Source organism: Schistocerca americana, chromosome 8, assembly GCF_021461395.2.
Source record: "Schistocerca americana isolate TAMUIC-IGC-003095 chromosome 8, iqSchAmer2.1, whole genome shotgun sequence".
Lineage (NCBI taxonomy): Eukaryota > Metazoa > Arthropoda > Insecta > Orthoptera > Acrididae > Schistocerca > Schistocerca americana.
Window position 1 is genome coordinate 134231232 of NC_060126.1, and position 14024 is coordinate 134245255.

At 40.3% G+C, this 14024-nt stretch overlaps 1 protein-coding gene across 1 annotated transcript in view; it reads right to left on the bottom strand.

The window, feature by feature from the left end:
• The window catches only part of LOC124544796 (protein still life, isoforms C/SIF type 2-like), a 600560-nt gene that overhangs the window by 35097 nt on the left and 551439 nt on the right, over window positions 1-14024 (bottom strand). The gene's annotated exons all lie outside the window — the stretch shown is intronic.

The following is a 14024-nucleotide window of genomic DNA, read 5'->3' on the forward strand; positions in this document are numbered from 1 at the left end:
TAATATCAAAACATTTTCTTCATAACTTAGGTAAAACATATATTTTGATGATTAGTTTCTAAGAATTCTTCAGTTGTATAGAATTCGTTGTTTTTTAGCCAGGTTTGCAATGTATTCTTATATTTATTTAGTGTTACTGTACGAGCTGAACATGGTAACTTATTGAAAAATTTTATGCTTAAATACTTGTAGTTATTATGGACTACAGCAAGTCTTGTGGAAGGCAAGTCCAGCAGGTGACTGTTTCTTGTACTGTGTGCATGCACATCACATCTCATGTTCAATTTTTTCAGATTTTCTCTGGCATATATTAGACAGTTATATATGTTACATGCTTGGCACTGTCATTATGCCAAGAGATTTAAAATAATTTCTGCAGGACTCTCTGGGTGCTAACCTCTCCATGCACCTGACTGCTTTCTTCTGCCATCTGAAAATACATTCAGCCCCTGGGGAGTTACCCCAAAGCAATATTCCATATTGCAGTTGGGAATGAAAAAAAGCATAGTATGAGTGGAGTACCAATTGCTTGCTCACACTGTTTCTTAATTTATACAATAAGAAAAGTACTCGTGCTAGTTTACTACATAGATAATTGGTATGTCCTTCCCATGAGAGCTTTTGGTCTATGATTAGCCCAAGTAATTTCACTGTTTTGTTTTAATTTTCAGTTACTTTGAGATTAAATATTATTTCGTCTGTTTTTGTTTGATTTATGCACAGCTGGTTAGCTTGACACCAGTAATTAGCCATTTGCATCATTTATCTATTTTTGTCCAGTACACTCTGTAAGTTCTTTCCTGTACTTATTAATGTCATATCGTCAGCATATAGTATGTTCTTACACGGTATGTAATTCGAGAAGTCATTAACATAGACAACGAACAGAAAAGGTCCAAGAACAGAGCCTTGGGGTATTCCTCTTTGTATAGGGAGTATTTCTGACCTCTGCTCATTTGCATACACAAGTTGTAACCTATTGCTTGGATAAGATCTGAAAAGTCGGAGTGTGTCATCTTAAATGCCATAGTATTTTAACTTTTTGATGAGTATGTCATGTGACACCGAGTCAAAAGCTTTACTTAGGTCAATAAGTGTTCCAGACATTGATACCCTGTTTTCATACCCTTCATAAACATTGCTTACCAAAGCTTCTACTGCTTTTACAGTTGATAGGTGTGACCTGAAGCCAAACTGTTGTTCATTTAAAATTTCGTTGGTTTCAAAATACCTGTATATCTGCTCATGCACACAATTTTCTACTAACTTGGATATGATTGGTACTATTGAAATGGGTCTGTAGTTATTTGGGAGGTTTCTTTCACCTTTTTTATACACAGGCAATGTAACTGTGAGCTTAAGACAGTCGGGGAATATTCCTTCATCAAGTACTCTGTTTGATAGTGAGAGAAGTGGCATTTCAATTTCTTTTGCTATACATTTAATGATGAGATTACTGAGTCCATAATAATCTTCTGTTCTGGAATTATTTAATTTGTTTATTGACTTATGAATATCATTTAATGTGATTTGGGTCCAAGTGAACTACTCTCTTCTTGTCTGTTTTGCACAAGTGAGCAATGCTTCTGCATCGGAGGCAGAATTGATGGGTGGGGTGGTGACACTATTTACAAAATATTCATTGAGAATATTGCAGTCAATAGGGATACTCCTTTCTTTATTGGTATTATTTATTTCCCTTTTAATGACAGCCCAGGCAGCTTTACATTTATTTTTAGAATTTAAAATATATTCATCATTTGCACAGCACTTAGCATTTTTTATTTCTAATCTGTAAAGGTTTCTCATTTTAGTGTAATTTTCCTTGTCCCTATCACTGTTATGAGATTTGTCTTTCATAATCATCAGTAGTATTCTGAGTTTGTTAAGTTGTGGGGTGTTCCACTTGTTAGTATTTTGTTGCTTATGAGTAATATTACTCTGGTACCTTTTGGTTACCAAGGGGCATGTCATTTCTACTATATGCTTGATCTCTGTCAGGAAAATGGAAAAACATTTATTAATAGTTTTCTTGTTATCCATTACATGAGTCCAATCCATTTCTTTTAACTGGTTTATCATTTTGTTTACATTGGATTCACCTAGAATTTTATATGTAACTTCTCTCTCTGTAGAACTGAAGGCTAACTTTTCTATTTGAAGCCATAGCCCTGCATGATCTGATATTCCTAATTCTATTACATCACTTTGTATGGAGTCTCTTTGCACATTGCTAATTATGTTATCAAGGCATGCGTTCAGTCTAGTGGGTTTTTCATTGAGACAGTAATAGTTTAATGATTTCAGAGTGTTAATCATATGAATTACATTTTTTCTCTTTGCCCTTATATCTATGATGTCAAAGGACACACAGGTTGAGAGGAAAAAGAAATGAGATTGATGTTTAAAGAGTACAAAGATAAGCAAATGAATGGAATTCATCATAGGAAGGAGAGGAGAGCCTTAAGGCACAAGGCGGACATCAGTGGGCCCAAATAATAATAATAATAATAATAATAAAACAGTTGATCTGATAAATTATTTATGGAATTATCTACATTGATATTCTGTGAACCACTGTGAAATGTATGACAGAAGGTATTTCCCATTGTACCAAATATATGGTTTCTCCTCATTCAAATTGCATGTGGGGTGTGGGAAGAAACATTACTCACATACTTCTATCCACTCAGTAATTACATCAAATGAATTCACAATTGCAAATAAGGACTACCATCAGCTATAAAATGGAATGACAACATTGAAAATTTGTGCTGGACTGGGACTCTAACCTGTATTTCCCACTTATCGCCAGCAGTCCCCTAACCATTTGGCTATCCATGCATGACCCACTGCCAGATCCAAACTTCCACATGCTGTCAACCATGCATCTACAACCTGTACTCATACATCCCTTATGTATCTTCCCATACAGGTCAGATGTTGTACTTGAAAGTCGCTTGTCTGCTATCGGCAAATAAATACGATATTGCAGTGCTTGTGTTATTCTGATTATGATGCCTGCATGTACAAAGGAACAGGCACTGCGGTGACCACAGCCATTACAAAACGCATCAAATGAATTCACATTTGCGAATGAGGGCTGCCATTAGCTGTAGAATGGAATGGCGACAACGAAAGTTTGTGCCGGACTAGGACTCGAACCCATAAAAGCTGTGGTCACCACAGTGCCTGTTCCTTTCGACATTACTGCATGGAACTTTGCATCATAATCAGAATAACACAGGCACTGCAATTTCGTATTTATCTGCTGATATCAGGAAAGCGACTTTCAAGTATAATGTCTGACCTGTACGGGAATATACATAATGGATGTACAAGTATAGGTCTTAGACACATGGTTGATGACATATGGAAGTTTGGGTCTGGCCATAGGTCATGCATGGATAGCCAAAGGGTAAGGCGACTGGATGTGATAAGTGGGAAATCCGGGTTCAAGTCCCAGTCCGGCGCAAATTTTCATTGCTGTCATACCATCCTACAGGTGATGGTAGTCCTTGTTTGCAATTGCAAATTCATTTGATGTGGTTCATAATGGCTGCAGTCGCCACATTGCCTGGAATGTCCAAAGGAACTTTGCATCATAATCAGAATAACAGAGGGACTGCAATATCATATTCTGTAATTAGTTAAATCTTGACTTCTTGGTCTCTATGGGAGCAACACATGGGGGACTGTAGTATTATCTTATATTTATGACTTAATACTGGATATTGTAACTTTATAACTAGGCTTTCATGGGATAGCCGATATCTCTCTTCAAGTTTCTGCCAGTCCAAATATGACAGTATTTCTGTGACACTCTCCCATGAGTCAAACAAACTGTGAGCACTTGTGCTGCCCTTCTTTGTATACATTCAATACACATGTTGGTACTATTTACTATGGGTCCCACACATTTGAGCAAGTTTTGAGGAGGGGTCACAATTTCCTTTGTAGGCTGATTGTTTCATTTGCAAAATACAGGGAAGATGCAAAGTGTGTCAACTGCTTTGCCTGCAATTATGACTATGCAATCATTCCATTTCCTGTCCTCACAAACTGTTACGTCTAAGTATTTACTGGGATGAATAGCTGCAAGCATGATTGGCTGATATTGCAGTCATTGCATTTTATGAACTGGACAATTTTATGTAATTGAGGAGTCTTTTTCGATAGTACTTCTTTATAGATAACTGCACCACTAAAAAAAAAAAAAAAAAAAAAAAAAAAGTGTGAAATTATTAATAATACTGTTCGCCATCAAATTCAATGGTTACTTCCCCACAGTGGCAGCAAACACCTTACCCAGTAATAAACAACCAAATACAGATGCATTAAATCTGCTTGTGCAGAAACTGCATGCACTGCCAACAGACATTATTTTTAAAAATGCAGGCTCTAGAGCAATTACAGAATTCAGAATTCATCAGATTGCTAAAAAGTTGAAAGTCTGTCTCCCAGGGTGATCTTTCCAGCAGAATATTGAGACTGCCACATCAAGAGATGTCTGAGCCACAGTCACAGATAGCATTAGCTAGTGGAGCCCGGCATCAACTGATTTTCCTTTAGGCAAAATTTTGCCAATAGTGCAACGCACACAGGTGTGCACGAGACAAAGCAGAAACAGTGTGAGCTGAGCAACGGACCAGTACACGCAAGTCTCCAGGTGTATGATCCTGCTTGTCGCAGGTCACATGGTTTGAGCTCACCACAATGCATACGTGATTACATAGATAGCACTCTCTATTCATCCTTCTTGTTACATCATGACTGCCACAAAGTACACAGCAACATGCATTTATTCTGCGTTCATTCTGTGTATAGTTATTTCTAAGTAAATTATTATGTTGGAGATGAGCCTCTGTAATGAGGAAAAGCTCAAAATAATATTTGAGCTTTTCCTCATTACAGAGGAATATTATGAAATATTTATATATTTTCTTCCAGAATAGAAAACACACACACACACAGATATATATATATATATATATATATATATATATATATATATATATATATGATGTGGCTTACAAAACGAAACACAAACATACACACAAAATTCAAGCTTTCACAACCAACGGTTGCTTCATCTGGAAAGAGGGAAGGAGAGGGAAAGACGAAAGGATGTGGGTTTTAAGGAAGAGGGTAAGGAGTCATTCCAATCCCGGGAGTGGAAAGACTTACCTTAGGGGGAAAAAAGGACAGGTATACACTCGCACACACACAAATATCCATCCGCACATACACAGTCACAAGCAGACACATATATATAGAGGGAAACATTCCACGTGGGAAAAATATATATAAAAACAAAGATGCTGTAACTTACCAAACGAAAGCATTGGTACGCTGATAGAGACAATAAAAAACACACAAACACACACACAAATTTCAAGCTTTCGCAACCCAAGGTTGCTTCATCAGGAAAGAGGGAAGGAGAGGGAAAGACAAAAGGATGTGGGTTTTACGGGAGAGGGTAAGGAGTCATTCCAATCCCGGGTGCAGAAAGACTTACCTTAGGGGGAAAAAAAGGACAGGTATACACTCGTGCACACACACACACACACACACACACACACATCCATCTGCACATATACAGACACAGGCAGACATATGTAATGGCAAAGAGGTTGGGCAGAGATGTCAGTCGAGACGGACGTACAGGGGCAAAGATGTTGTTGAAAGACAGGTGAGGTACGAGCGGCGGCAACTTGAAATTAGCAGAGGTTGAGGCCTGGTGGGTAATGGGAAGAGAGAACATATTGAAGGGCAAGTTCCCATCTCTGGAGTTCTGATAACCCGGACGGTGTAACACTGTGCCAAGATGTGCTGGCCGTGCACCAAGGCATGTTTAGCCACAGGGTGATCCTTAATACCAACAAACACTGTCTGCCTGTGTCAGTTCATGCGAATGGACAGTTTGTTGCTGGTCATTCCCACATAGAAGGCTTCACAGTGTAGACAGGTCAGTTGGTAAACCACGGGGGAGCTTTCACACGTGGCTCTGCCTTTGATCGTGTACACCTTCCGGGTTACAGGACTGGAGTAGGTGGTGGTGGGAGGGTGCATGGGACAGGTCTTACACAGGGGGCAGTTACAAAGGTAGGAGCCAGAGGGTAGGAAAGGTGGCTTGCAGATTTCATAGGGATGAACCAAGAGGTTACGAAGGTTAGGTGGATGGTGGAAAGACGCTCTTAGTGGAGTGGGGAGGATTTCATGAAGGATGGATCTCATTTCAGGGCAGGATTTGAGGAAGTTGTATCCCTGCTGAAGAGCCACATTCAGAGTCTGATCCAGTGCCGGAAAGTATCCTGTCACAAGTGGGGCACTTTTGGGGTTCTTCTGTGTGAGATACTGGGTTTGAGGGGATGAGGAAGTGGCTCTAGCTATTTGATTCTGTACCAGGTCGCGAGGGTAGTTGCGGGATGCGAAAGCTGTTTTCAGGTTATTGGAGTAATGGTTCAGGGATTCAGGACTGGAGCAAATTCGTTTGCCACAAAGACCTAAGCTGTAGGGAAGTGACTGTTTGATATGGAATGGGTGGCAGCTGTCAAAATGGAGGTACTGTTGCTTGTTGGGGGGTTTGATGTGGACGGATGTGTGAAGCTGGCCATTGGACAGATGGAGGTCAATGTCGAGGAAAGTGGCATGGGATTTGGAGTAGGACCAGGTGAATCTGATGGAACCAAAGGAGTTGAGGTTGGAGAGGAAATTCTGGAGTTCTTCTTTAGCACCTTTATATAACAAAGATGCAAAGATGCTGTGACTTACCAAATGAGAAAGCGCTGGTAGATAGACACAATAAAAAGCACACAAACACACACACAAATTTCAAGCTTTTGCAACCCAAGGTTGCTTCATCAGGAAAGAGGGAAGGAGAATGAAAGACGAAAGGATGTGGGTTTTAAGGGAGAGGGTAAGGAGTCATTCCAATCCCGGGAGTGGAAAGACTTACCTTAGGGGGAAAAAAGTACAGGTATACACTTGCACACACACACACACACACACACACACACACACACACACACATATATATCCATCCGCACATATACAGACACAGTAGACTTATCTAATGGCAAAGAGTTTTGGCAGAGATGTCAGTCGAGGCGGAAGTACAGAGGCAAAGATGTTGTTGAGTGACAAGTAATGTACGAGGGGCGGCAACTTGAAATTAGCAGAGGTTGAGGCCTGGTGGGCAATGGGAAGGGAGAATATATTGAAGGGCAAGTTCCCATCTCCGGAGTTCTGATAGGTTGGTGTCAGTGGGAAGTATCCAGATAACCCAGACTGCGTAACACTGTGCCAAGATATGCTGGCCGTGCACCAAGGCATGTTTAGCCACAGGGTGATCCTCATTACCAACAAACACTGTCTGCCTGTGTCCGTTCATGCGAATGGACAGTTTGTTGCTGGTCATTCCCACATAGAAGGCTTCACAGTGTAGACAGGTCAGTAGGTAAATCACGTGGGTGCTTTCACACGTGGCTCTGCCTTTGATCGTGTACACCTTCCGGGTTACAGGACTGGAGCAGGTGGTGGTCGGAGGGTGCATGGGACAGGTATTACACCAGGGGCGGTTACAAGGGTAGGAGCCGGAGGATAGGGAAGGCTGCGATTGTATACCTGTCCTTTTTTCCCCCTAAGGTAAGTCTTTCTGCTCCCGGGATTGGAATGATTCCTTACCCTCTCCCGTAAAACCCACATCCTTTCGTCTTTCTCTCTCCTTATCTCTTTCCTGATGAAGCAACCTTGGGTTGCGAAAGCTTGAAATTTGTGTGTGTGTTTGTGTGTTTTTTATTGTCTCTATCAACATATCAATGCTTTCATTTGGTAAGTTACAGCATCTTCGTTTTTATATATTTTCCCCACGTGGAATGTTTCTTTCTATTATATATGTGTCTGTTTTTTCTATTCTGGAAGAAAGACTTTTTGTCTGAAATGTTAAATGTGTAGCAGTCTTTTTATTGTACATATCTGCAACTCAGCTCCTCTTCCTTGTGGTGAGTAGCAATGTATACTTTTCATAATATTGTTGTTATTCCATTCTGGATTTTCCACTGTTAGTATATTGATACGATTACCCTTGTGCTATCTGGGTAATCAATGAATGACTCTTGGCACATGTCCTGACAGAATTAAATATGCTGAAGTAACACCTGACTACCTCTTCCTCCACACTTATATCACTCATTCTGTCCTTATTAACAGTGCTTGAGAAAGTGGTCTATGGTAGAATACTGACTCACTTAACTGAGCAAAACATTTTAATTGGATCTCAATTTGGCTTTCACAAAGGGTTCCACATACAAGAGCACTGTAAGACCTCACATATGAAGGGCTATCAGAGCTATAAAAGAAACTTTTTCCTGTTGGTATATTATGTGTCTTTGTCAAAGCCTTTGTTTCTGTGGATCACAAAATTCTACTTAGCAAACTAAAGTGTTATGCTACATGGCATTCTTGTTGCATGGATGTAATTTTACCTCCATAACAGCAGAAAGTGGGTTTTATTAACATACTATATCTCAGGTATGAAAATAGATTCAAAATGGTAGAACATAACACGTAGCATGCCAAATGGGTTGGTACTGTGCCCACTCTTGTTTATAAGCTAAATAAATGATCTTACAATGACTTAAAACCTAAAATAATCATTGCTAAGTTTTCCTAATATTCCATATTAATGACAGTGAGGTCCCCTTTCAGGTAGAAAGATGACATCTCAGTTAATGAAGGAGTGTATTAACAACTTGAGACACATCTGCTGTCCCCAACCATTATGGCTAATGTATTTTAGTTACATGTCTCTAATGACCTGATTATCAATGGAAAATTAAACCCTATTGTTAATTTATTCCTTTTCTTTTAAACAGAAAATCACAATCAACGGTAGCTTTCCATGAAGGCCACATACAAGTTATTTATACACTTTGGTTCACATCACTATTATTTGTGGAGTAGATGCTTTCACATCCTACAGTATTATAATTCAGGATGATGTCACGTGATCTCATCTTGCATTTATTTTTCAGTTTTAAATGATTTATGCCAATTGTTCCCCTTTCTTTCTTTTGTGCAGGGTCATTCTTTTTCCTTGTTAAAGAAGGAGCCTGGTAGAAACATACAATTTAAAAACATTAGTCATACTTATCCACACAAGTTTATCTTCGACTTGTTTGCCAAGAGCTGTCACTGACTCTGTTCATTGCTCCCTCATACTAATAAATGGCTTGGCTGTGTGCTCCTTACTGTCTGCACAGAAATGGATATCATGGCTACAGCTCTCATGCCTGGTCATGTGCTGGTTTTACTACATGGCCAAAACATCATAGAATGCAAAATGAAATGAGACAAAACAACAGCCAGTGCAGGAAACTAATTTATTTCAAGAAGTTTATCATGACCCTGGACCATGTTGTAACTAAAAAAACATAAGCCTTGGTTGAGCCTGTAATCATTAGTGACTGGACTAAACCATTATCAATTTGTTAGAGCTATGTAATGATTTCAAGGGAACAATAAAGCTAAAGGGCACAAATGCTATTGACAAAACTACCTCATTATTTGTCAATATGATCTGCTTTCTGAGGTGATGGGTGTAAATACTTTTCAAAGATAGAACTTTCACTGCTTGCTGAGGTGTCAAACCAAGTACTGATAATCAACACTTCAGCTGGAATGTATCATTACAAAAAACTATCATTCAGAAAGGTTAGTGCATCTGTGAATTTCTCGAGGTATACCACATTTGCAACCTTCCCTAACACAATTGTTACTGGCGTTGATCGACAAGACCACTTGAACATCCTCGAGGTATTTTCTCTTGCTTCCAAGAAGCAGACCTTGAGTTGAACTTAAACAAGAATTAAATTCTCCAAGAACAAACTGAGTATACAGAATACATCTTGCAGTGCAACAGGCACATCAAATGTCAATTTTTCCATTATTGAAACACTGTTGAAACCTAGTAATGCAACTGAGTTCCAAGCTTTTTGTATTTCTAAGGCTACTGACATCAAGTATTCACTGAACAAACCTCATTTTGACATGTTACTGAACACCAGATCAAGGCAATTAAAGGAAAGGAAAGGCAAAAGTCACATTCAGTTCCATATTTAGCAGACTACACTCTAGGCAAACCTTTGGTATTAGTAATTCAAGCCTCTCACTAAGTCTTCAGCATAGTGTTGAAACATACAAATCCTGATGGTATGGAGAAACATGGTGAAGGCTACAGTGTTCACACAGTAGACCTTGCTTCAGGCCAAAAGCAATTATTCACAAGCTGAAAAATGAGGCTTCAGTGTCCATTACCTGCTTGAAAGATTTCATGTCTACTTGTCCAATACGAAGTTCAATTTAATAACAGATCTCAATTAACCAGTCATAAATATGCACTCTAGTGCAACCAGTGATCAAGCACTTGCCTATGTCTTCACAGTCATCTTTCCTGGCAGTAGCTAACAGTATATGTAATGACAGTTCCATCTTATGTTTAGAATAATTCTACTGCGCTGATAGAGTTGAGTGCCTGTAAACGCCTCTTCTTCCTTCTACTGCCTTACATAGCCAAAGAAATCGAAATGCACAGTGCTTACTGTGTGCTTTAAGTGCTAGGATGATGAAGGTAGTCAGCAAACTATGCAAAAGGCAACACTTAAAGTTCTAGTTGTTGTTCTGGTCTTTAGTCCAAAGATTGGTTTGATGCTGCTCTTCATACTACTCTATCTTATGCAAGGCTTTTTATCTGCCAATAACTACTGCAATGTACATCCTTATCAATCTAATTACTGTATTCATATCTTGGCCTCTCCTTAGGGCTTTTATCCCACACACTTCCCTCAAATACTAAACTAGTGATTCCTTTATGTCCCAGAATGTGTCCTATTCACTGATAACTTCTTTTAGTCAAGTTGTGCCGCAAATTTCTTTCCTCCCCAATTCTATTCAGTACCTTGTCATTAATTACACAACCTACCCATCTAATCTTCAGCATTCTTCTGTTGCACCATGTTTCAAATGCTTTCATTCTCTTCTTATGTAGACTGCTTATCATCCATGACTACACTCCATTCCTATATCTCTCTGGAATCCAAACTGGCTTCACCAGTTTTTGATGGTATTATAGAATATATAAAGGGTCACACCCAAAGATGGCTAAATTCCAGCAGAATTGTTGCAAAGGATGGAACCCTCCTCACACAGGTATCTGAAACATGACACTTGGTTCCGCACAGGTGCCCCAATCTGGGTGTGGTCTTGTGTCACAACAAGGATCTTTAACCCTTCCACCACAAGCACACTAAATTGGTCAAAGTTTGAGTTATCGACAAGTCACTGCCAGTCTACAGTTTACCAGGCCCAGACAATGCTAACTGGATACCCTAAATTCCAATCCTGGCCACATAGGCTAGGTGCTTATAACAGATAACACTGCCAGTCTTATGAAGTGGGCAGCATCTCAAAACTGTACTGTGAACCAAGCAGACTGCTTGTGCCTTCATCACACTGCAGCAGGTGTAAATTGGGTGGTTTCAAGTTCTATGTGCTTATTCCATGAGGAATAGAGGAGTATTCAAGGATGCTGGTGTCATCAGAGCCCAAGTTCGCCCCGGTAGCTGAGTGGTCAGCGTGACAGACTGTCAATACTAAGGGCCCGGGTTCGATTCCCGGCTGGGTCGGAGATTTTCTCCGCTCAGGAACTGGGTGTTGTGTTGTCCTAATCATCATCATTTCATCCCCATCGACGCGCAGGTTGCCGAAGTGGCGTCAAATCGAAAGACCTGCACCAGGCGAACGGTCTACCCGACGGGAGGCCCTAGCCACACGACATTTCCATTATTATCAGAGCCCAAGGAAACAGCACAGTTATGTAGGGAGCCACTGCAGTATGCATGCCACAGGGTTCTTGAAAAATCACGTAGCCCACATCCACATCTAGGATAATTGCATACTGGCTGAAGCAGTGCTTTTTACTTTATTTTATTTATGGTCATCGAAGTTAAGCACTGTTGGGCTGGGCTAGCACTTGGATGGGTGACAATCCGGGTTTGCCAAGTGCTGTTAGCAAGTTGGATGCATTCAGCAGTTGTGAGGCCAATTGAGTAACTACATGACTGAGAAGTAATGTCTCTGGTCACAAAGAACGACAACAGCTGGAAGTGAAGTGTGCTGGCCACATGCCCTTCCATATCCACATCCAGTGACGCCTACTGGCTGAAGATGACACGGCAATTGGTCGGTACTGTTGGGCCTTCTGAGGCCTGTTCAGAGTTACTCATGGTACTGACATCTGTTACCACTGATGTTCTTCCAACTGGTTCCTTCCACAATGACCTATGCTACATGCTTGTGTAATTTAACACGCAGAAATAGTTCACAATGTCAGTTTGTGTCTATTAACATATCTGTTGGTTCATTTCACACTCATAAATGTTTTTCTTCGTACTGCAACCAATAGAAAAAATGAATATACACTCTATGACAAAAATGTGAAACATATGGAAGACAATGTCAATATAACTTTGTGCATGTCACACCATTGGAAAGTATGTAAACAATTAGTGTTGCAATTCTCTGTGACAAGTAGGAGCAGCCACCAGAGTGCATTAGTGTCATTCATTTTTACTGTCACTAACAGGCCAGTAGAGTGTGTAAATGGTGTGAACAATGTCAGATGTTGAGCAACCAGTGTGAAGGACACAGAGGTTCTGTGTATGCATGTGAGACATCATTATCAGCACCTTACAGAGTTTGGGAGCAGTATCATTGTGAGTCTGCATTTGGCTGCCTGGCTGAATCACACAATATCCAGATTTGTGTGGCAATCAGACACGACAGCAGCCTGATGCTGGACTGAATGGGAATGTTGGCAGGCATACTCATCCTCAAGATTCCAAATGACCACATCTGACCACCACAAGGGAGGACTGTTGTACTGTGTGCCAAGCACATTGTAATCCCTTCACATTTGTGCCTGACATCCTAGAACAAGTAACGGACTGCTTGCAACTTTCTGTGTCATCCTGCACCATTAGCTGGACGATGGAATTAATCTCCCACACATAGGGTGCTATTAACACTACAACACAAATGGCTGCATATGAAGTGGTATTGTGACAGAAAAGGATGTACTGCTGACGAATGAGGTTGCATTGTGTTCAGTGATGAATTACGATTCTGTGCTACCCTACATGACCATCTGATCTTGGAAGAGGTCCTATTCTTTCTATTTTTTGGAGACACACAGCAGTGTTACTCCTGGTGTCTTGGTGTAAGGATCCATCGGTTAAGTCTTTAAGTCACAGATGGTAGTGGTTGGAGGAACTCTGATGGATATCACAGACATCTTGTATTTTCCCTCTCATGTGACAGTATTGTGGTGCCATTTTTCAGCAGGACAGTGCTCATCCACACAAGGCATGTGTCTCTATGAACTGTCAGCAAGATGCTGAGCTACTCCTGTGACCAGCAAAATACCTCAGATCTGTCCCCAATGGAACATGTGTGGAACCAGCTTGGACATCAACTCCTTCCCAGTGCCAGGCACAAATGATGCAACATCATACTAATAAGTGGGCTCATACTTCCAACTATCCAGGATATCAACGACCAGTTACAACATTTGCAGGCTGGCTTGCCTCAGGAAAGGATACAATGGCTTTACGGCACCCTTGCCAACTGAGCCAGTGCATGCATTCAGGTCAAAATAGGTGCAATACAGTGCTCATACAGCCAAGTTATTTGTAAATTTGACTCGAATTTGTAACCAATGAAATAACAACACATACCCTCTCAACATGTCAAGTTTCATTTTGTTTCCTCCTCCCCTTCTGGGTGCTTCAATTCTTTTGTGAAGAAGTATATGAAGAAATTCACAGATTAAAAGAATTAGGGGTTCAGTCAAGATATTCTGATAAACCCATCAGAGAAAACTGTGCTTGGGGAAACTTGAAGCACAACTTTTCTGTATTACTGTATGTAGATGAAAAATTATTCTGTGCACAGCTCAGTATGTGACT